Raw genomic sequence first — 25,041 nt, forward strand, 5'->3', positions numbered from 1 at the left:
TTATGGCACCCCTGCTTTCCGATTACAGTCGTTCTGTGAGATGGTTTTGTCTCTGGGAATGTTTCTTCCAGTTTCACGGAGAAGCGGACGACACGGTGCTGTGCGGTGTGCCGCGGGCACGCAGCGATCTCCCTGACAGGGTGACGCGTCTGCTGCAGAGTTCACCCCGTCATCTCACGCAGGTGTGAAAAGAAATAAAGGAAAAAGAGAAAACGCTGGTTTTCCTTGTGAGGAGAACTCTGCGAATCTGCTCTCCGAATCCGTACAGCGTTTGCTGTCCAGCAGCCTTCGCTGTCCTGGTGCCGTCTGAAGTCGGGACGCGTGACGCCTCCGGCTTTGTTCTTCAAAATGGAAAAGTTCTGATTTCTCCTCAGTCTGGACCCAAATCCCTATTCAGCTGAGCTTATTTATTTGCCTTCACAGCTGTTGTATTTTGCACTTTTGGAATGACTACATTCAGACGTAGTCACACAACACATTCTTGCCGAATCCCTGCTGTGTGTCGGGCTTGTAGGACACGGTGCTGGATGCTGACGGGCCTCTGTCCCACAGAACCAGGCTGTGGAAGGAAGTGGAACACCAGTGGCAGGAAATGTCCTGTGTGAGCACTGCTCAGATGGGTAGAGTGTGGGTTTCGTGTGAGCACACAGCATTGGTTTCTATTTTTTAAGGTTTGAGGCTTTTTTGAGGCCCCTATTTCTTCCCTACTTTTCTTGATTGAGCAATAGATAATTGAGTCCTATCCTTTTACTGATCTTTTGTACTGATCCTAATAACATGGGATATTCCCAAATAATGAGTGTTTTTTTTTTTTTTTAGTATTCTCTAGATTTGGAAATAGTCATCTTCTCAAATCTGCCTGGAATTACTGCTCATTTGCATATGCTTTTTATGTTCATAGTAAAGGCTAATTACTCCTTTGCTGGTTTGGATTCATCTTCTGGCTTTCCAGAGAGGTTATCTCTTCCTTCTCTCTTGGATAGTCAACCTCAGCCTTTCAAGTGAATCCTCTTCCTGGATCTCAAACATTTTTAAGTCTTTTGCATTTGAAACAAAAGTTCAAATGTGCCTTTTGGCAATGTGTGATGCACTGAATGTGTGTTCTTTCCTGAAACCCTATTAAGAAGAGGAAAGTGCCTAAACCTATGAGGACAAGAGGAAAGATGAACTAGAGCATAGACAAGATGCCATTAGGGTTTTATAAAGGAAGGAAGTGTGTGGGGCTGTTGGATTTAGCAGGCAGCATAGCTAAGTGCCTACAGAGGGAAGGATCAGAATGCCAGTTTGGACCCCACCGTAGTGGACTTAGAAGTAGCAGGTTTGCTCTGGCAGCAGGGTGGATGGTGGGGGTTCAAGACCAGGGTGATTCGCCCTGGTCTGTGTAGCACTATGCCCAGCACCTTCCCCAGCACCTTCCCCCGGTCCCTACCCTTTTCTGTCCTGCAGAACTCATGCAGTCTGTTGTCTGCGGAGGGTAGACTGGAACAGTTGTGACCGAGGCCCGCTGGAGACGGCGATGCCGCACGAGAACAGGGGTGTTAGGAGCGCTAGACTCCCGTCTGGCCGTGTCGGAGCACTGCCTTCTGGGCTTGCGTACCCACTGGGAACAGCAGGGTATGGTCTGGGAACACTGGTTTGCAGGCCCCAGATGGTCTCTCTGCCTGGGGAGGATCTTGCTGGAGCCCCAGTGGTACATGGGGGTCTTGGGGGAGCGAAGGTGTGGGCTGCATTTGGGAGCAGTTGAATGTGTGGGTCAGAGCATGGAGAGGGGAAACCTGGTCTCAGTCCTGCTTGCATCGTCCTGAAAATGCAGACACTGAGTATTGACTCACTCAGAAATGGTAGTGGAACTGTTGAGAAGATGAAAGGGAGGGTGGGGGTGGGGAGTGTCCATGAGGGAGGTGGCTGGGGTGGCATGGCCGTGGGATTTCCAGATCCCGAGGTAAGTACGGAAAACTAGACCAAAGGTGGTTGACGGTGACCACCCTAGGGTAGCAGAGTTGGGGAGGGGTGTTGGGACTCTTGGATTAGAACAGATCTTATCCACGGATTTCAGTAAACGGGGGGTAAATTTTGAACGAACCACAGCCCACGTGGTGCCCATGTCTTTCCTGCACCTGCATCTGATCGGTCCTTTCCTCCGTTCTCAGCCGCCTTCTCTGCCGTTTCTGCTCCTCCCCTTCCCGCTGACTCCTGAAGCCACTCCAGTCCGGCTCGTGCTGCGGGTCGCCAGGGACCCAGGTCCTGCTCAATCTGGTGCACACTTCTGCCTCCCTTCTGGGGCTTCTCAGCAGCACTTTGCACTCCTTGGCGTCCTGTCCACAGGACTTGTGGATCTGCCCCTTGGTTATGTCTCCTTCCCAGACCAAATGTCTCATCCTTCCGTGCTGGGCCGGGGTCTCTGTCGCCGCGCTGTCGCTTGGGCAGTCTGACCTGAGGTGATGGTGTGGGTCAGCTCCTGCTCTCCGCCCTCAGCACCGAGGGGCACCCACTTGAGAACCAGTGTCTCGGAGATCTCCGTGGACTTGGGCCCCCAGTCAGAGCCCGCGGCTCTCCCTTCCTCCATCAGCCTCAGCTGAAAGGCCCCTCAGCTGCTGCGCACTGTGATTCCCCATTGTCCTCATTTCTGATTGTCCCGTCCCAGTAATCTCTCCCCGCTGCGGGAAGGCCACCCGGTCCTCACGCCACCCGGTCCTCACAGCTGTGTCCCCCGCACAGGCGGACGTCGTGCGGGTCCCGCGTTCGCAGTCCGCGGCAGCTGCCCGGGGCTTTGCGCACTCAGTAGCCAAGTTGAAGAAAATGCGCGAGTCCAGACGCGGCAAGACGTGCCCTTTACAAGGATCTCCGCGTCCGTGTAAATGCGTGTCGGTGGAGAAGTCTTCGTATTACTCCCCCTCAAAGCGGACTGTGAAGTAGCTAAAATCCCATGAGGCATCCCGTCAGGAAGAACGCTTCACTTGGTGCCGCTTACATGTTTTCTGCGAGGACCGTCGTGTTCCTTTTCAAATCTGCGGCGAACCCCGTGCTGGCTCTGGTGGTTCCTCTCGGCTGGCGTCGGATGTCGCGTCTGCCAGAGCTGGAGTCTCGGGGTTGCTGGCGCTGAAGACTAGAGATCATCCTACTTTAAAGTAGGATTTAAAAACTCAAATACAACTATCTGTACCCTTAGCTTCATAGGGAAAGAGTCTACTGGCTGTAAATGGTCACTGCAGGGACTACTGCAAAATCACTTAAAAGCACAAAAATCCTTAAAAGATTCTTTTTTAATCTTACTGTAGTTGTGATTTGCATTTCCCTAATAAATCCATTACATTTTCAAGGGATAGTCTTTTAATTGGTCCATTTACTGATCCGATGGTCCTACGCCATGAATTAAGTGCAACGTTGACCTTTTAAAGGCTTCCTGGTCCTTTAGGCATGGATTCCAGTCTTAAGAACATGGAGCCAGAAGACTGTGTGAGCCCGAAGCACCTGGGTTTGGTGGTTTCTGACTGGGCTGTTGACTGGGCAGATGAGAGTCTCTAGAGGACCTGCCGTCGTCCCGACTCCCCTCGTTGGCGTGCATTTTGGTTCCAGTGACTGAACTAGGGAAGCACCACATACCGTTTGTTTGTTTGTTTGTTTGTTTTTTAAGATTTTATTTAAAGAGAGCAGAAGGAGGGGGAGCAGCAGACAAGGTAGATGGAGAAGCAGGCTCCCCGCTGAGCAGAGAGCCGGATGCAGGACTCGGTCCCCGGATCCTGGGATCACGACCTGAGGCAAAGGCAGACACTTAACTGACCGAGCCACCCTAGTGCCCAGCACCACATAAATCTAGGGCAGATGCACTATTATGATAATTCAGAAATTTCTGGAAAATGGAGTTTGCTTTTCCCTTGAGCGCGTAGACAGTGTGTGGAGGAGGACAAGCAGTGGATTTGTCTTCACCATCCCACAGCTGCCCTTAGAAGATCTCCGTGGAGCTTCCTTTCCCCTGACTGTCGCCGGGTCCCTGGAGTTTGTCCTGTGGCAGTCCTTCTCCTTGTGAAAGCGCAGTATGGCTTGGCTTCAAGGTAGTCAGGCACACGCTCACACGTTTGTGTATAGTTCTGTCTTTTTTTTTTTTTTAATTGTAAAATCGTTTGGCAAGTATACCATCTAGATGGAGATGGTTTGGTGTGTTTTAAGTTTAAGGCAATCTGAAAGGAATACAGAATTATCAGTAGCTCTTCAGTGCTTATAAGTCCCAGTTTCTTTCCTGTAGTTATATGCAAAGTGATATGTGTACATAGAACCATTTGTGACTTACTTGAATAACGTGTTATTTTTCAGTGCAGGAATGTTTTCAGTAGATAAATACAGATAAGGATATTGTTTACATTGTGTTAACCTTCTCCCTCTTAAAAAATTTTGGAGGGAAAACATAAAGGAATGTGAGCTTGGCAATTTTAGCATAGTGCATGGGTCAGTGAATGGTCACTGAGTAAATATACCCATATAATCACAATCCAGGTGGAGAAACAGACTCTATGTTTAAAAAAAAAAAAAAAAGAGTTTTTTTTTTTTGTTTGTTTGTTTTTTTTTTTTTTTAATCTGAAAGCACATGAGCTAGTGGGGGGCAGAGGCATAGGGAGAAGCAGGGAGCCTGATGTGGGACTTGATCCCAGGACCCTGAGATCATGACCTGAGCTGAAGGTGACGCCTAACCGACTGAGCCACCCGGGCACCCTGAGAAACAGACCCCTAACAGCATTCCAGAATGTACCCTCATCCCAGAGAGGAGAATTCCTCCTTGTCCTCACTTCTCTGGTCTTAGAACTTCTCTGATCAGCCGTGTTTGAACTTTTTGTGTTTAGTTATCATGTATTATTTTCTGAGTGGCTTTCTGTTACATTTAGGTAGTTCATTCAGTGTCACTGTTACATAGTTGTTACTCTGTTTCCTGGTATGACTAAACCATGGTACTTGTATCCAGTCTGACCATAGTGGACGAAGTGGATGTCGGCTGACTTCCAGTTCCAGGCTATTACAAATACCACGGTGGTGAAATTCTTTTTTAAATTTTATTTAAGATTTGTTTATTTTACAGTGGGAGAGTATGTGTGTTGGGGGGTAAGGGCAGAAGGCAGAAGGAGAGAGAGTCTTAAGCAGAACTCTGTGCTGAGCGCAGAGCCCCAAAGCAGGGCTGGATCTCGTGACCCTGAGATCACAACCTGAGCTGAAACCAAGAGTCAGATGCTTAACCTGACTGAGCCACCTGAGCACCCCCAGATCCTTGAAATTCTTGAACGTATCTTGTGGTGACCACGTGCATGATTTCTGTTGGGTGTGTATACCCAGCAGTAGAACGTTCATCTTTAACATAAATTACAAACCGCCGTTGAAAGCAGTGTACAGTTTAGGCTTAAGTTAGCAGAGCGTATCAGTGCCTCTGGCTTGTTCCTTGCTTGGACTTGGTCTTGTCTTTTCATTTCTACAGCCCTAATGATACTGCTTTAACAGGAAGTTTTAAATTGTAATGCAGTCCTATTTAGCAGGTTACTGTTGGTGGGTTTCCATATAAGAAGCTTTCTCCATTTCAAGGTCATGAAAAAGTATGCCACACTTCCCTTAGAAGCTTATGTGTCTATATAATCTCTTGGGAATCAGTGTTGCTGTGTGTTGTACTGGTTGTCTGATTGTCTTCTCCCCGGCTGGGTGTCTGGTTGACTCGGCACTGTTTCTGGAGAGCCTCCCTCAAACCCAGGGCTCTGCAGGGCCTTCTTCGTCATGGGCGTTTAGTGCCCATGGATGCATCAGTGCCTTCTTGGGTTCTCTGTTCCTTTCCGTGAATTTATGACCCTTTGTCACCAAATCCTTATTTGACACAGTCTTAATTGCTGTAGCTGTACAATAAATTTTGATATATGGTATCAGATCTTCCAATTATATTTTATTCATTATGTCTTGTTACTTACTTGTTTATATTATGGGACATTTACATTTCCATATAAATATTCTTTTTTTTTAAGATTTTATTTATTTATTTGACAGAGATACAAGTAGGCAGAGAGGCAGGCAGAGAGAGAGAAGGAAGCAGGCTCCCCGCTGAGCAGAGAGCCCGATGCGGGGCTCGATCCCAGGACCCTGGGATCATGACCGGAGCCGAAGGCAGAGGCTTAACCCACTGAGCCACCCAGGCGCCCCTCCATATAAATATTTTTGACTATTTATATTTCCATATAAATTTCAGAACCCTTTTGTTACTTTACACACAAAACTCTACTAGAATATTTATTGGGTTTGCACTGAATTTTAAATCAATTTGGGAAAGAACATTTTTTATAATATTAATCTTCTAATCTGTAAATATGTGGTATTTTCCCATTATTTAAGTCATTTTTACTTGAATGTTTTGTGGCTTTCTGGATAGAAATCTTGTATATCTTTTGTTAGATTTATTCCTAGATCTGACTTCTTTGGATGGTATTGTAAATGATGTATTTTTAAAAGTTTTATTTATTTATTTGGGGGAGATAGGAGCAGAGGAAATCTTTTTTTTTTTTTTTTTTAAACTTTATTTTTTCAGTGTTCCAAGATTCACTGTTTAGGCATCACGCCCAGGACTCCGTGCCATCCGTGCCCTCCTCAGTACCCACCACCAGGCTCCCCCAACCTCCCACCCCCGCTCCTCTCCCCTCCCAAACCCTCAGTTTGTCTCTCAGAGTCCACAGTCTCTCGTGGTTCGTCTTCCTCTCCTTCTCCCCATGTCATGGAGAAGGAGAGAGTCTTAAGCCGACTCTCTACTGAGTATGGAGCCTGGTATCAGACTTGAAGTCAGGACCTTGAAATCACAACCTGAGCCAAAGCCAAGAGTCTGACTCTTAACCGACTCTGCCATCCAAGCAGCTCTGCAAATTGTATCTTAACTTTTTTCATTTATTCATTGTTACTAGGGTTGACCAATGAAAGACAAAACTGCAACCTGCAAATTAAAATATGTGCATTTATCTGGAATCACAAGGATCGCCAACTGAGAGATGGAGTTGACCAGTCGGTGTGGTGCTCCAGAGAGATAAAGTTGGTTAGAGTTCTTAAAGAGGAAAGCGGGAATTTATAGAAGTTGTTTTAAATGAAATGAGGTTGGTGCTGGTGTGGCTGCAGTTTAACTAATCTAAACCTGATTGGTTGCTAGGGCTACTGCTAGTCAGGAAGTGCATTTATGCCCAATCTTTTTTTTTTTTTTTTTTTTTTTAGGATTTCTTTATTTTTAGAGGGAGAGCGCGTGTGCATGCAGGGAGAGGAGCAGAGGGAGAGAGACGGACTCTCAGCAGACTCCCCGCTGAATATGGAGCCTGTCACTGGCCTTGATCTCAGGACCCCAAGATCATGACCTGAGCCAAGATCGAGAGTCGGTGCTCAGCTGACTGAGCCACCAGGCTGTCCTCACTGATGTCCGTTCTAACATGCAACACATGCCTTGGCAATGTGTTCTGAGATTTAGAGACAGGAGAAGGGCATGAACCCCACCTCCTCTCCGATCTCCTGATATTATCAAAGACATTTATTAATTTAATAATTAACCTGTAGATTTTTTTGGGGTTTCTCTATAGATAGAAGCAGCTCATCTCCGAATGACAGTTGTAATCACTCTTTTCCAGTCTCTATATATCTTATTTCTTGTCGTGTTGCTCTGACGAGGTCTCCAGTATGATGTTGAATGCTAGTGGTGAGTCTGGGTATCTTAACTCTTTCTCATTTGTGGGAAAAGTTTTAATCATCAGTCTAAGCTTTTTTAATTGATAAAGACTTGTTCAGGTTGTCTGTTTCTCCTTGTGTCTGTTTTGGTAGTCATGTGTAGTTTAACCACGAGATTAGCAGGCTTATTGTTTCAGATAATCAGCTTTTCCTTAGAGTAAGTCTCTCTCGTATGTTTGTTGTGTGGTTCATTAATTCTGTTCTGCATATGTGTGTGTGGTGTGTGTGTGTGTGATTTTCTTCCACTTTTTTGGTTTTTTATTTTAGATTTTCTCAAGATGGGTGCTTTTTAGATTATTGCTTTTTAGTGCCCCTCCCTCCCATTATACATGCAGTTAGGCTATAAATTTCAGGTACATCATAAAACTTTTGATGATTAGTATTCATTCCTTACATTATATTTTCATATTTTTGTTGTATTTCTTGATTTTTATTGTGACTTTTTCAGTTATTTAAAAGTATGTTTTTTATACACCACATCTTCTTGATCCATTCATCTGTGGATGGACATCTAGGTTCTCTCCATAGTTTGGCTATTGTGGACATTGCTGCTATAAACATTCGGGGGCACGTGCCCCTTCAGATCACTACGTTTGTATCTTTAGGGTAAATACCCAGTAGTGCCATTGCTGGGTCATAGGGAAGGAAGAAAATGAAACAAGATGGGATCGGGAGGGAGACAACCCATAAGAGACTCTTAATCTCACAAAACAAACTGAGGGTTGCTGAGGGCTGGGGTACAGAGAGGGTGATGGACACTGGGGAGGGTGAGTGCTGGGAAGTGTGTAAGCCTGACGATTCACAGACCTGTGCCCCGGGACTGATGATACATTGTATCTTAATAAAAATAATTAGAAATGGAAAAAATATGTTTTTTAGCTTCCAAAAACATAGGAACTTTTGTGTTGTCTTTTGTTGCTGGTTTTCTTCCGTTCTTCTGTGGGCGGAGAGCAAACTCGTAATCTGTCCTTCGGAATTGAGGATTGCTGTCCCTGGATGTGATCCGTTTTGTGAACGTTCCGTGGGTGTGAGCGGAGTGTGCGGCGTTGGGCACTTGGTGACTGCAGAGGTTTATACAGATTAGGTCTGGTTTGTTAAGTGTTTTTGTACAGTTTCTCTGTCAGTTGTGAGAGACATGTTAGAATGTTGTGATTGGATTTGTCAGTTTTTCGTAGTCGACTGTTTTGCTTTATATGTTTTGACATTATGTTAAGTACATGAACCTTAGAATATTTTCTAAATAAGTTCAATTTTTTTTATTAAAGTAAAATGACCCTCTTTTTTCTTAGTTATTACACTCTTCTGAGCTTGCCTTTTTTTTTTTTTTAAAGATTTTGTTTATTAGAGAGAAAGAGAGGGGGCACAAGCAGGAGGAGAGGCAGGTGGAGGGAGAAGCAGCTTCCTGTGGAGCGGGGGGCCCAGTGCAGGACTCAGTCCCGGGACCCGAGAGCATGACCTGAGCCGAAGGCAGACGCTTAACCACTGAGCCACCTGGACTCCCCAGCTTTCTTTTTAATAATATTTCTACAAGGTACTTTTTCCTTTTATTCTTTTCTTTACAAACTTTTTGTGTCCTTATATTTAAGATTTGTCTTTTGAGAGCAGCATATAGCTGAGTTTTTGTTCTAAATCCAGGCTCAAAATTCTCTTATTGAAGCTCCTCTGTTTAGATTAGTGTAATCACCGGCGTGTTTGGGTTTCAATCTGTCATCACGATCCCTCGTATCCGTCTTGCTCCCCTTTTTCCTTCTTGTTTGTTGTTATTGGGAGTGCAGTTACTGAAGCATTTTATATTCTTGTCTCCCCATCTAATAGCTTGGTATTTATGTATTCTCTTACTACCCTTTAAACACTCTAGGGACAGGAACTTCTGTCCTTGATGTATCAAGGTTTAATAGAAGTTATTTTTCCCACATAATGCAAGGAACTTAAATGTTTCAATTCCGTGTGTACTTCAGATCTAGAAGACGTTGTTGTGTAGAACACTCAGCATTTACTTAGGTTTCCCGTACCTGCCCCTTCTCAGTGCTGTGCGTCTGTCCTCACAATCTGAGTTTGCGTCTGGGGTTCTTCTCCGTCTGCCCGAGGAGCCTCTCCACGGTCTGTGTTACGGTGCTGCTGTGATGAAGTCTTGCTTTATATAAACTTATTTAACTCTCATTTTTGCAAGCATAGAGTTTTTGATGGGCAGCTATTTTGAGAACTTTGTAGACATTATTTCCTTATCTTTTGGCCTCCGTTGTTTTAACAAGTCCACGTGAAGTCACATTACTGCTCCTTTGAAGGTACTGCGGCTTGCCCTCGAGGACTTTAACCTTCCCTTTTATCTTTGGCTTCCGGCGGTTTTACTGTGAAATCCCCGGTCGTTATCTGGTCACTTGGTTTTGTTTTCTGGGAATAGCTCTTCATTCTGAGGCTGAATTTCTTTGTCAGCCGTGGAGGATGACCAGCCGCTCTCTCTTTGAAAGTCCGTCCCTCTCCCATCTTCCTCTGCTCTGCTCTTCGGGTCGCAGTGAGACGCGCTCGCCCTTACCGCGTCCGTGTGCGCCGTGCGCGCCCGTGCCCGGGCCTGTCCGAGCTCTCTCCGGCTGCTTCCTTCTGAGAATAGTCCTCCTGCCCTCGAAGTCTCTCTTCAAACATGTGTGAGGTCTGAGGCTGACCCATTCACGGAGCGCTCTGGCTGCAGGGCTTCTGCGGTTCTGTGCTTACCATCTAGGTTCCTTTCGTTTCATGTTCTTTGCTGACGTTACGAATCTTTTAATTTCTTAGGCATCTGGGCCATTGTTCTCGCAAAGCCTGTGTCTGATAACGCACCCTCTCGACTTCTTGGAGTGTCTGTCTCTGTTCTCTTTTACTCTTCTTGCCGTTTGTCATACCATCTTCCTCTTTCTGGGTTTGGTTACTTTTGCGTGTGTTCTAGATACTGTAGAGAAAAATCGCAGGAGTGAGGTGAAATTTAGGGTGATGTCATCTGAAGAGGGTTTCTGTTTGCTTCCGGCAGACAGCCAGGGGCCCCAGTGGTCCTGGATGACGTTAATCTCGTCGGCAGTTGGGACGATTCGAGGTCTGAGAAAGAGGTAGTTAATTTTGTAGCTCGTGTGCTCCTTTCATTTTTTGCTATTATTTTATATGTGAAGATTGAATTCTTTGTAGTTTTCTTACTCTTAGGATGCAGCCTTTTGGTGTTCAGATTTGCAGTTTGAGGGATTACAGTACCCTCCTCCCGCACTAGGCATTCAGTCCGGTTGTGATCGTCTCGGCCTGGATCTTTTGAAAGCTTTGCTCGTGTTCTTAGCTGCTCCTACAGATTTGCCAGGTTGCCTGTATAGGAGAAATGTGACTTACCTCTTTGCTTTTTGTTTTCCTTGATCTTAAGTCTTGCAAATTTTCAGTGTTTGTTCTTTGGTGCCTTTCAGATTTTTTCTTTTCAGTTCAGGTTTTCAGGTTCTCACAGGCAGGTACTTTGCTATTAAAAGAATGTAGTGTTCTGTTTAGTAATTTTTATTCCAGATTTCTAACAGTTAATGAACATGTATACCCGAGTGGTCATACACAACTCAATTTTATTTAAAGTGTAGTAGTTACGTGTCCATTTTTTGTAAAGGAGAGTTAGAATTACTAAGAGATCTTCATGTATCTCAATTTTTCATAGCTTTCCTTTTCCTAACTTTCAAATATTGTTAACAAAAACATGGCTGTAGCTCATCATTTTTATAATTTTAGGGTAAATACTATCTTTGGTTCACTGCAGACACATTCAGAGACTGGTCAAAGTCAAGATAAGTCTTTTGAAGGTAATTCAGATTCCTAAAAAAAACTTCACTGTATCATTTTTTTCATTTTTCTTCACAGCTTATTTCTGATATGTCTATTTTATTATGATTAATTTTTTTAAAAAAATGAAATGGTGTTAAAACCAGTGTCTTGGTCTGTTTGGGCTTCTGCAACAAAAATACCACAGACTGGGTCATTTCTGAAGAACAGACATTTATTTCTTACAGTTCTGGGTGCCAGCGGGGTTGCGTGAGGGGCTTCCAACCAGGTGGTCCGCTGACGTCACCTGTCTTACACGGTGGAAGGGGCTAGGGAATATCTCTGGGGCCACTTTTGTAATCTAATCCCACTCATGAAGGCTCCACCTAATGACCTAATCAGATTTTGACAAAATACTTTTAAGATAAAAAACTGCCAGAAAATTAGGACTTGTAGGACCTTCCTCAACATGATAGAAGGCATTTATGAAAACCCAAGCTAATACTGTAGACAGTGTGAAAGACTGAAACCCTCCCCCTAAGATCAGGAGCAGGACAGATGCCCACTTTGATTACTGCTACTTAACATAGTGCGGGAAGTTCTGCCCAGAGGAGTCCGACAACTAAACGAAATATAAGGCATTGAAATTGGAAAAGGAACATTGAAACTATGTTTGAAGATGACATGATCAGGTATTTAGAAATTCAAAAGGATCCACAAGAAAATCATCAGAACTAATAAACAAATTTGGCAAAGATATAGGGTAATCAGTTGTGTTTCCATAACACCAGTGGTGAACAGTCAGCAAAGCCAGCTGAGGAAACAGTTCCAGTCACATTAGCATGTGGAGGAACAACATACTTGGGAGCAAACTTGACTATGCAGGTTAAAGACTTAGACACTATAAGTTTATAAAACTTGCAGAAGGAAGTTAAGACCAGAATAAATGGAAAGACATCTCGGACTCATGGATGGTAGGACGATACTACCCAAAGCAATAGGGTTCAGGACTCTCCCCCTGAAAATTCCAGTGGTCTCGCCACCCGTGTCCCCCTGCCTGCGCCAGAAATGAAAAACTGATCTTGAAATTCATGCGGAATTGGAGAGTGCCCGGGTAGCCAAAGTAGTTTTGTAAAAGAAAACAAAGTGGAAGACACACAGTCCCCTGTCTCAGAATTTGCTTCAGAACTGCAGAGATCAGAGCAGTGTGGAACTGATGTAAGGACCGACACGGGATTTAGAATCTGGAAGCTTCCGAGATCAGACGAGATCGGGCGCGTTCAGGGTGGTATGGCCGTAGACTAGAATCTGGAAGCAAGTGCAGACCTCTTTGGCTCGTTGACTTTTTAATTCCAGCATAATGAGCGCGCACCGTTAACGAAGGGCCAGGTGCGCGGCCTGGCGTCGCCCCTCCATCCGTCACGCCGGGCTCACGCGGAGGGTGCGCGGTGTCCTCCGTGTCCCGCGCCCACCTCCACTCTGGGAACCGTCCGTCTGTTCTCTAGACTTGAGAGTCTGTTCCTGGGTTTCTCTTTTTTCCTTCACTCTTTTGTTTTTTCAGTTCCACATAGGAGTGAAGTCGTGCTTTGTCCTTCTCTGACTGACTTATTTTGCTTAATATATTCAAGTTCCATCCATGTGACTGCAAATGTCGGTATCTCATTCTTCTTCAGGGCTGAATAATATTCTGTGTGTGTGTGTGTGTGTGTGTGTGTGTGTGACACCCAGCTCTTTGTCCATTTATCAGTTGGGGGCAGTTGGGCTGCTTCCGTAATTGGACTGTTGTAAACCGCGCTGCTGTAAACCCCGGGGTACTTGGATCCCTTTGAAGTAGTGTTTTTTGTCTTTTTAGGTAAATAGTAGTGCAGTTGCTAGATTTCAGATTGGTTCTGTTTACAACTTTCTGAGGATCCTCTATACTGTTCTCCACAGTTTGGTCAGTTGATTTTTGACCATGATGCCGAGCCCGTTCAGTTGGGAAAGCAAAGTCTCTTCAGAAGATGGTGCTGGGATGACTGGTTCGCACACATGACAGATCGAGTTTGGACTCCTTCCTTACACCATAGACAAAATTCCAGAGTGGGTCAGTGACCTAAATAGAATTAAAACCACAAGGCTCCTAGGAAAAAAAATAAGGATTAATTCTATGACCTTCGATTTGCTTTGAAGTCTTAGGTATGACACCATAGTAGGAACGATGAAAGAAAAACTGTATCTGTAATACTTTATCAAAACGAAAAACTTTTCTTAGAGATTATTTATTTATTTGAGAGCACAAGCAGGGGAAGTGGCAGGTAGGGGAGAAGCAGGCTCCCCGCTGAGCTATGAGCCCAGGGCAGGACTCGATCCCAGGACCTTGGGATCCTGACGCCGGCCAAAGGCAGACACTGAATGGACGGAACCACCCAGTGCCAAAACGAAAAGCTTGTGTGCGTCACAATCACAGGACATTATCAAAGTGGAAAGAACTTACAAAATGGGAGAAAAGGTTTGTAAAACATGTAAATTAAAGTGTTATTTAGAATATGGAAAGAACTCCCAGCTCGCCAAGAAGGTAAATACCAGGAAAAGTGAGCCAGGGCTGCAGTAGACGTTCCCCAAGGAAGATAAATGGTGAACACACACGAGAAGACGCTCATTGTCGTCAGGCAAGTGCAGATCCAAACCACAATGAAATGCGACGTCACCCTGCTAAGAGGGCTGTAAAATGAAGCAGTAGACAGCAGGTGTCGGCCGGGATACGGAGAAATTAGAACTTGCACACGTTCCTGGTGTGCTGGGAAGGGGTATAGCCGGTGTCGAAGACCGTGGGGTGATTTCTGGAAAGGGTCAATGTGGAGTTACTGCACGGTCCAGCAACTCCCCTTCTGGGTGTTCACCCGAAGACCTGAAAGCAAGACCTGGGCAGATGCTGTGTTTTTTGCGATCACGGCCTCTAAAGAGTAGAAGCACCCAAGTGTTCATCAGCGTATACGTGCGCCACTGAACTGTACACGTAGAGATGGTTCAAACGGCAGGTTTTATGTTCCTGCGCCCTACTATAAAAAATTAATATTCTGTATAAAAAACACTGAATTACACACTTTTAGTGATGAAACATACATCAATTACATCTCAGTAAATGTGTTAAGGGGCGGGGCGCCTGGGTGGCTCAGTCATTAAGTGTCTGCCTTTGGCTCGGGTCACGATCCCAGGGTCCTGGGATCGAGTCTGCATTGTTCTTGCTGCTCAGCGGGAGCCTGCTTCTCCCTCTCCCACTCCCCTGCTTCTGTTCCCTCTGCCGCTGTGTCTGTGTCAAAAAAATTAAATAAAATCTTAAAAAACAAAGTGTTAAACGGTCAAACATTATTTCCTCATGTACATTTTGTTTTTTAAGCTAGTGTTTGGTCAAATCCAGAAGCCAGGAAAGGTCTTGCTTTGCTAGTATAGCTTATAAAACAATTGACTTCTGCTTGTCGTTATCAGGAATCTTGATCAGTGTTCTACATGCTGTTATTTTCTGCCGTTGAACTAGTGTAATTTGCTTTAAATAAGGTCTGTCTCAGAGCAGAAGTGCTGTGTTTCTCAAGTTCTCCGTGTTCTGTACTCACTGCATCTGGCAGTGGGACAGCAGCTGTGGCTCTGAGGGTTTAGGGAACACTGTTCTGTAGTGCCGAGACTTAGTAGCCAACCAGTCACTGTCATAGACTAGACCAGCTTCATTTCTCCTTTTATTTTTGTTTTTTAATCTCAAGGCTCATTCAGGAATGTATCCAGTCCATAAGTGCGTGTTGTACACTTCATGATACAAGTCGTTAAGGGCATCAAGCTTGAAATACGGCCTGCTTTTGAGAAACCTGTTGGGTGATGCGTATAAAATAAGTCTATGTCAGTAGCAGCATGGCCTTAGTTGTAACTGTAGACTTTATATATGCAGGTTGTTATAATAGAAGCTGAATGTAACCTAATTGTAACTTGAATGTGATTATGGCTAATAAGCAAATCAGAGTAAATGAATATCTTTTGTGAGATACTAACCAAACCCAGAACATCAAGCACACGGAGGCTAGTATAGATTGGGACCTGGCGGTTAGAAGTGCGTCGCATTTCATTAGGAAGGAAGAACTCTCTCAGTAAGCCCTGCTGGGACAGTTGATCCCTCTCTGGAATGCCCTTCTCTCTTGTCAGCTTCTGTCATACTGAACAGGTAACTCCACAGTTTCCATGTGGGCGTGTCAGAGGCTTGGAGTTTGCCGCTCCGTCCTAATAACAAGTGAAAAGCAGAACTGAAAACCAACGGATGTACTGCGACTTAGGAAGGCAGTGAAGCCACAGGACAAAAGCAGGAGAGACACGAAAACAGAACTACTGGAGTGAAAACTCTCCCACAGAAACAGCTGCAGGAACCAGAGCTAAGAAAACCTGAATGTGACCGATGAACTTCCACAGACTCAGGGTGGCGAAGCCTGAGTCAAAATCTAGGGAGACCCATTCCTCGAGGTCCCCCACGCTTTGGTTAGACTTTGAAAAGATCAACTTCCAGTCAGTCTCTTGACAAGCCAACTTAACAGATACAAATAACGAATATTAGAAGTGAAAAATGAGGGCGCCTGGGTGGCTCAGTGGGTTAAGCCTCTGCCTTCGGCTCAGGTCATGATCGCAGGGCCCTGGGATCGAGCCCTGCATCGGGCTCTCTGCTTGGCGGGGAGCCTGCTTCCTCCTCTCTCTCTCTCTGCCTGCCTCTCTGCCTACTTGTGATCTCTGTCTGTCAAATAAATAAATAAAATCTTTAAAAAAAAAAAAAGAAGTAAAAAATGAGCAGGAAAAGGCGGAGGGGGAAGAGGAGCTATCAGTTCTGGTCCTCTAGGCTGTGAAAGGATAATAAAGGAATGTTACAAACATCCCTGAACCCACAGACTTGACAACTGAGATGAAATGGATCCATTCCTTGAAAGACATGATCTGGCAAAACTTCTGCAAGAAGAAATAGTTTGTGTAGGCCTGTGTATCAGTAATTAATGAATTATTGATATATTACTGATACCTATGTATCAGTAATTAATAAATTACTGATATGAATCAGTAATTAATAAAACTTCAAGAACAGAAAGCACCAGGCCCAGATGGGTTCACTGGTGAATTTGCCCAGACATTTATGGAAAAATTTATACTTATTCTCCACAGTCTTTTAGAAGGTAGAAGCAGAAGGCTTACTCTTCTGTGAAGCCAGCAATACCCTAATACCAAACCAGACAAAGACATTACAAGAAAAGAGATGGCCAGTATCTCTCATGTACATAAATGTAAAAATCGCCACCAAAATATTAGCAAATCGAATCTGACATTGTATAAAAAGTATTATGCCCCATAACTAAGTGGGGTTTGTCTCAGGTATGCATGGTTGCTTCCATATTGGAAATCAGTCGGTGTAATCCATCATACCAACAGGATAAAGATCTGTCATGTCATTAAAAGATGGAGACAAAAATTTTGGCAAAACCCAACACCCATTCATAATAAAAACCAGCAAACTAGGAATAGAGAGGAGTTTCCTCAGCATGATACAGTCTACTTGTCAAGACCCTGTACTAACAGCATCATACTCAATGATGTTTCCTGCTCAGATTGGGAACAAAGCAAGGATGTCTCCTCCTACCGTCCCTTTCAACATTGGACGGGAAGTCCTAGGTAAAGCAGTAAGACGAGAAAAGGAAATAAAAGTATACAGATTTGGAAGAGAGAAATAAAACCATCTTCATTTACAGATGACATGATTACACAGAAAATCTGAAAGAATTGACCTGAAACTAATACGCGATTATAGCAAGGTCATATGACAAGAACATTAATATATAAAAGCCTATCACTTTCCTATGTACCAGCAACAAACCAGTTGAATTTAAAGTTATAAACACATTATATTTGGGGCGCCTGGGTGGCTCAGTGGGTTAAGCCTCTGCCTTCGGCTCAGGTCATGATCGCAGGGTCCTGGGATCGAGTCCCGCATCGGGCTCTCTGCTCGGCCAGAAGCCTGCTTCCCCCTCTCTCTCTGCCTGCCTCTCTGCCTACTTGTGATCTCTCTCCGTCTATCAAATAAATAGATAAAAATCTAAAAACACACACACACACACACATTATATTTGCATTATCACCCCCCAAATGGAATGCTTAAGTATAAATCTGACAAAATATTTATAAAGTCCATATGAGGAAAACAGCAAAATACTGATGAAGTGAATGGAGAGGGAACCCTGGTTCATGGATAGGAAGACTTAATATTCGCAACATGTCAGTTCTTCCCAATTTGATCTATAGATTCCATGCTGTCGCACTAAAAATCCCAGGAAGTCATATTTTGGGTATCAACAAAGTGATTCTACATAAATGTGGAGGGACAAGAGATCCAGAATAGCTAATACAATCTTGAAGGAGAAGAACAAATGTAGAGATTTCAAGACGTACTATAAAGCTATGTTCATTAGGATAGGGTTAGTGGTAAAGTAGCAGACAAATGGATCAGGAGAGCAGAGGGAAGAGCCTGGAAGTCGACCCACGTAAACATAGCCGATGATCTTTGATAAAGGAGGAAGAGAGGTATCACGGAGCAGATGACAGGTCTTCCTCGAATGGTGCTGGGACAACTGTGCCTCCACATGCAGGAAAATGGATCTAGACGCAGACTTATTCACTTCACCATAGTTACCTCAAAACGGATCATGGGCCTAAAATGTAAAATGCAAAACTGCGAAACTTCTGGAAAATAATGTAAGAGACAACCTACCTGTCCTTGAGTATGGCGGTGATTTTTTGGATGCAACAGAAAGACAAAGCCCTGGAAAGTAACAACTGATCAGCTGGACTTGACTCAAATTAAACCCGTTCGCTCCGTGAAGGATGATGTGAGGACAGCGGCGGGACGAGCCACATCCTGGGAGAACGTTTGTAAAAGACGCCTCTGACGAAGGCTGTCATGCAAAACGGGCGCCTCTTGAAACGCTAAGAAAACGGACCTGATTAAACAGCGAACGACACATTAGAACCGACAGCTCTCTGGGGACGACGCCCAGGTGGAAGGCGAGTGTGAAGAGATGCTCTGTGCTGTGTCCTTGGAGAAGCGCAGCGTGGAGCCGCGCCTGTGCACCAGCACACGCCTGTGCACCAGCATGCGCCTGTGCACCAGCACGCGCCTGTGCACCAGCACGCGCCTGTGCACCACCACTCGCCTGTGCACCAGCACTCGCCTGCACGACGATGGCTGGCCCGAACACGGGGGCAGGAGGAGCTCAGTGCCCGCGGGGTGCCGGATGGAGCCGCCACTCCGGGGACGCATTTCTCACAAACCCGCACATTCTGTTACTGTAGGACCCAGCTGTTCACTGCTTGTTGGTTAGCAAAGGAAACGTACGTGTAGAAGCCTGTGCGGGGTCGTTGGGAGCAGCTTTATGCATAACCGCCAAAACCTGGGTGCAACCAAGGCGTCTAATAGTCAGTGAATGGGAAGTAATCGATGTTATGTCCACACACAGGAACGTATTCAGCACTAAAAAGAAATGAGCTCTCACACTGTGAAAAGACACGGAGGAAATCTTAAATGCCTATTCCTAAGTGAAAAGAGCCACTCCGAAAAGGCCACAGGCATCCCGTGTGGTTCCAACTGCAGGGCATTCTGGAAAAGGCAAAATGATGGCAGCAGTAAAGAAACCCGCAGTTGCTGGGGCGCCTGGTGGCTCAGTGGGTTAATGCCTCTGCCTTCAGCTCAGGTTGTGATCTCGGGGTCCTGGGATCGAGTCCCGCATCCGGTTCTCTGCTCAGTGGGGAGCCTGCTTCCTCCTCTCTCTCTGCCGGCCTCTCTGCCTACTTGGATCTCTGTTTGTCAAATAAATAAATAAAATCTTTAAAAAAAGAAAAGAAAGAAACCCGCAGTTGCTGATGTCTGGGGGCGTGGAGGGATGAGAGGTGGGACACGGGACTTTGAGGACAGGGAAGTTACTCTGTGTGCTCCTTGGATGGTGCATACTCGTCCTGATGCGTGTGTGAAACCCATAGAGTTTACGGTAGCGGGAGTGAACCAACCGTAAGGGATCTGTGGTCTTTGGGGGAAAATCGTGGTGTGTCAGTGCGGGTTTGCTGATGGTAACAGCTGTGATTTCTGGTTTGGGGTGTTCATAACAGGGCAGGTGGCAGATATGTGCGGACATGGGACACTTGGTATCTCCTGCTGGATTTTGCTGTGAACGGAAAGCTGCTCTGCAAAACAAAGCTGGTTAGTGTTACTACTTCTTAAATGGTTATTCTCAGATGGGTTAAGAAGTCAATATTAAAAATAAATAGGTGTCTCCATCAGAAAGGACGAATACCCAACTTTTGTAGCAACATGGACGGGACTGGAGGAGATGATGCTGAGTGACATAAGTCAAGCAGAGAGAGTCAATTATCATATGGTTTCACTTATTTGTGGAGCATAACAAATAGCATGGCGGACATGGGGAGATGGAGAGGAGAAGGGAGTTGGGGTAAATTGGAAGGGGAGGTGAACCATGAGAGACTATGGACTCTGAGAAACAATCTGAGGGGTTTGAATTGGCGGGTGGGTGGGAGGTCGGGGTACCAGGTGGTGGGTATCATAGAGGGCACGGATTGCATGGAGCACTGGGTGTGGTGCAAAAACAAGGAATACTGTTACGCTGAAAAGAAATTTTTAAAAAAGTAATTTAAAAAATTTAAAAATAGGAAAATATACTTGAATATTTTTCTGACCTGAATGTGGAAGGACTTCCCATCAGAAAAGTTATCATAAAAGAATACATAGTCAGCTATATTTCTGTATAATGTCATTTAATGTTTACTAAAAGACAAAAGTATTTTAAGAATAATCTTAATATATAAAGATGTTAATATATACATGGAAAAGTGGTTTGAATAGACTGTCAATAAAAGTAACTTAAAATTACAAGTAAAGTAAAAAATTTTTTAAAAATTACGGGTAGACTTGAGCGCCTGGGTGGCTCAGTCAGTTAAGCATCTGCCTTCAACTCAGGTCATGTTCCTGGGGTCCTGAGATCGAGTCCTGCATCGGGCTCCCTGCTCAGCGGGATGTCTGCTGCTTCCCTGCTCCTCCTGCTTATGCTCACTGTCAAATAAATAAATAAAAATCTTAAAAAATTACAAGCAGAATTTGGAAAAATTTCAACTTAACCTAAGTTATAAAGAAATGATATTATACAATGAGATTAAATTTTAAATTCCATGTAATATTTGATGAAGTTACAAAATATACAAAACCTATTTGTTGGTATAATAATGAAACAAAACGTGAGCCCACCCCCCACCAGCAGAGACACCAGAACATGCTTGGTGCCGTGTGTCCTCCTGGGGGGTCCCCCGGGCACTTTCTTCTCTGCCTCCCACTGTTTTAATCTCCTTCCCGTCATGTTTATCACTTCCTCCAAGTATTGCAGTGTTTAATTTTGCTTAATTTTTAATTCCCTGATTTGATTTCTTTTATTTTTTCCTCCAGTTTGTAGTGTTTGCAGGATATGAAAGAAGATACGTAGGTGGAGGGCTTGGGTTAAGTCTGGGTTTGGAGGGGTGGACAGTGTCGGTGTCACCTGCGGGCTGGCCAGGATTCCGTGGACCCGCTCACCCCCCGTCAGGATGGCTACTGTCAAATCCCGGAAAATCACAAATACTGATGAAAGCGTGGAGAAATTAGAACCTTGTGCACCAGTGGCAGGAAGGTAAAATGGGGCACCTGCTGTGGGAAGAGACGGCAAGTCTTTAAGAAGTGAGCCCTGTCGGCGCGCCCGGGGGGCTCAGTGGGTTAAGCCTCTGCCTTCGGCTCAGGTCATGATCTCAGGGTCCTGGGATCAAGCCCCGCATCGGGCTCTCTGCTCAGCGGGGAGCCTGCTTCCTCCTCTCTCTCTGCCTGCCTCTCTGCCTACTTGTGATCTCTGTCTGTCAAATAAATAAAATCTTAAAAAAAAAAAAAAAGTAAGCCCTGTAACTGCGGGATCGTATGGTAACTGCCTCTGCGTGCTTCTGAAAGCGAGCATTCGAAGGCAGGTTTGCATACACGTGGTGATAACAACATGCGGAAGCAACCCTGGTGTCCGTTGCAGATGGACGTTGGGCAGATACAGTCCATGCAGTGGGGGACCCTGAGGGCATGCTAGGGGAGACGTGTAGGGCACAGAAGGACAAGTACTATGCGCTTCCCCCTGTGACAGGGACTTTGATTTGTCACAAAGGCGGAGCGGAGCGGCGGGCGCTGGGATGGGGACCCAGCGGTCACTGGGTGCGGAGATTCCATGTCACACGACCACGTGAGCTACGGGGAGGGACCGTGGGGACAGCCGCACAGCGGAGCGGATGTATTTCACGCCACTGAACTGTACACTTGATGGTGACGGCCGTCTATTGTACTTCGCCACAGTAAGAGAAATTGTGGAAAAATCAGTGGAAATTTTTTGGCTTTGTGTTTTCAGTTTTTAAACAATAACTCACTCGAGAATCACTTCCTGAAGGAGCTCCTCTTCCTAAAGGAGCCAAAAAAAGTTTGAGGACCGAGTTAAATCTCTCTCCAAGTCTTAGAGTTTTTGTTTTTGTTATTTTTAAAATGTCTTAATCTTTGCTGTAACACAAACGAAGGCTGCCTCTGGGGCCTCACTGTTCACACGACAGCTGGGATGTTGAATCCCATCACTTCGTGTCAGCTTACGCGTCCCTGACCGCGAGGCCACCTTGAAAGGAAGAATGTGGCCCGTCCCTTCCTAGATGAGGGGCCAGAGTCTGCTGAGGGATTTCTAACCGTTCGCGCCGGGTGCTGCCGCCTGAGAGGCCTGGAAGCCGGCGGCCGCTTGAACATCCGAGAGTCAGGTCATTGCGGGGTGGTTGGGAGCCGGTCGGAGGAGGAGCCGGGAGAGGCAGAGAACCGCTCGAGCGCGGGCTGCAGGGGCGTCTCGGGCCGACTGGGGTGCGGCGAGGGGTCGGGGTGGCAGCAGCGTCCGCGCTGGCAGGAGAGCTGCGGAGGGCGTGGGCTGGCGCGTCCGCGAAGGCCTGGGCGCAGAGGCCGCCTGTGCCACGGATCTGACGGACTCATTTTCTAGGATTTTCTTTTTATGGATAAACACCAAATTGCTGTCTTTTGATGTCTAAGCGCATTACTCGTATTTACCGGGCAGCGGAAGGACTCATGTTGACCGGCCCGGCGCTGTCCTCCGGAGCCTGGGACAGTGTCTGGCCTGTCACAGGCATGTCGAGCTGTGTCAGTGAGTGAATGGTTTTAGATTTCGTGAGAAGGGACATCTCCGTGGTGGCTTTTTAAAGCGATCTTGTCCTAATGGTGAGGCTCGGTTTGTTGCTTTATAACCCGTCTCCGGCCTCGCCGTGCTGCGCTTACTTGGGCTTGCATTCTCTGAAAGGCGCCCTTTGGGCCCCCGAGCATCTCGCTTAGATTTACGGGTCTGTGGGGACACGGTTCAGATTCGGGTAGATCTGAAAAGTCTTTGGCTTTAACCGTACATCTGTTTTCCTGAAGTTCGCATTACTTACTTCTTGAGTCTTGATTTTAACCATCTCTAGCCAGCTGGTGACGTCATTTCTAGAGTTTCTGTCCTTCGCGTTTCCTGTTCTCTTGGTGGTTCTGTTATATAAATAGTCATATGTACTCTCTAGGTATTGTTTTAAAATGTTCGCTTTGCTTTCACATATTTTCTGTAGTTCTGAGTAAACTAATTGTACACGTCTGTACTTAGCACAGGCTGAGTGGCCCGTCTCCGAGACGTGGTCACTGCGCGACACTGACCGCCCGTTCCAGGCATCATAGCCCTGCTGAACGCGAGCATCTTGGCTTCAAACAGCCAAGTATCTTTTAAAGAAATTAAGGACATTCCTCTTAAATTTCCCCATATGCTTCCCATTCTGCGGTGTTCCGTAAGCAGGAAGTGGTGTCCCCGGGGTGTGGACTCCCCCGGGACGCATTTGGGCGGCTTCGCCCCCTTCCTGCCATGCAGTTGGGGGTTCTCGTGCCTGTGAGACTCCGCTGCCAGCGCTAGGCTCTGTCCGGCGAGGACCGCGGGGCTTCCACGTGTAGCTCCTCCGAGCTGGAGCTCCGTGCCGGAACCGGAGCAGACGCGCGCTGTGTGTCAGAACGGAAGTGTGGTGGACATGGGGTTTGGGGGGCCAGGGGGGTCCTGCAGAACCTGGTGACTTGCACTACCGCCCTTCACTGTCAGACGTCACTCCGTGACCGGCCTGACCTTCTCCCCGAGGTCCGGCCGCCCGGACGGTGGCTCCGGAGCAGGTGCGCGACAGTGGGCGTCTCTGCGTTTGGAAGTCGCTTCTTTCCGACCACACGTTCGTCAGCTCCGTTGTAGTTGCTACGTTTAGTTCTGCGTCCAAGTCTGCACCGAACCCAGCTGATGGTCCTTAAGCTTCCTCAGACTTCGGGTGCTGGCTGTGTGTCTGCTCGCACGCTCCGAGCAAACGCTGCACCTGGGACGGGCAGCGCGGGGGGGGGGGGGGCTTCGGCCCCGCGAGGGGCTCAGGGTGCCTTGCCAGGACGGCTCCTCGGAGAGGTGCCTTGTTCCACGGCTGCCGGCTGACCGGGCTCACGGGAAGAGCCTCTCGCTGAGCTCCGAGGCGGCTGCTGCTTCACTGGGTTTGTCAAAGGGAGAGTGAGCGTGGACTTGGCTGTGCAGGGAACCGGGAAGCGGAGACTTCTAGGGTCTGCCGGCCAGTCCGGGGACCCAGGAGGTGCAAGAATGAGTTTCCTTCACTCATTCTCCTGCTCTGAAACATAGGAAGGGGCAGGTCAGGGAGGTTTGGGGTTCCTCTCCCGCCCAAGGGCTGTCCACACGTGCCTGTCAGTGAGGGACCGGGTGCCTCAGTGTGCAAGGACAGTCCCTCTGTGCCCGGTGGGGGGGTCCCCGTGCGCGGGAGCCTCTGCGGCAGCACGGCCCACCCCCACCCAGGAGGCAGCCGCGGCCCTCGTAGACTTGACGCAGCTGGTGGCTCTTCTCCTCGTGTCGCTCAGAATATTGAAATTTGAACAAAATAGCGATACTGGTTCCACGTGCTGGAAAGAGCAGCTGCCCCAGCCCGAGCCCGGGAATGTTTCCGGTGATGTGGCCCCACGTCCTCCTCTGGGTCCCCAGCTCCCGGCCTTTCATGCCTCGGTCAGAAACAGAGTCTCGTTATTTGGAAAGAAAAAGAATGTTGTTTGCATTTGTCAGTATGTCTCCATAACCTTGAGATCCCCAATGTGGAGTCAAACTGGGAACCCGAGATGTGGGACGTGGAGCTCCATTCCTAGTGGCTGTCGGATTGCAGCCACACACAGCTAGAGTCGGACGTGAGGTTCTGCGTTCGGTTTTGGCTTTGGAATGAAACGGAAATGTACACGATTTTTGATTCGTTGGTGTGGGGTGACCACTTGTCCTTCTTGGGAAGATGTTTTTAACTCTTTGGCCTTAAAGTGGCATCAAGTGAATGACAATTTTTACAAAGTAGGTGGTAACGTAGACGGTAGAAACCGAAGTTGGACGCACTGTCCTGCGTCAGCACCGACCCGCGCTCAGGAGGGCCGGGTCTTCT

The 25,041-nt window shown here is 46.5% G+C and overlaps 1 protein-coding gene across 8 annotated transcripts in view; it reads left to right on the forward strand.

The window, feature by feature from the left end:
- ZMYND11 (zinc finger MYND-type containing 11) overlaps nucleotides 1–25,041 on the forward strand; it is a 112,479-nt gene that overhangs the window by 22,495 nt on the left and 64,943 nt on the right. The window lies entirely within an intron of this gene.

Source organism: Mustela nigripes, chromosome 6 (assembly GCF_022355385.1).
Source record: "Mustela nigripes isolate SB6536 chromosome 6, MUSNIG.SB6536, whole genome shotgun sequence".
Classification (NCBI taxonomy): Eukaryota; Metazoa; Chordata; class Mammalia; order Carnivora; family Mustelidae; genus Mustela; species Mustela nigripes.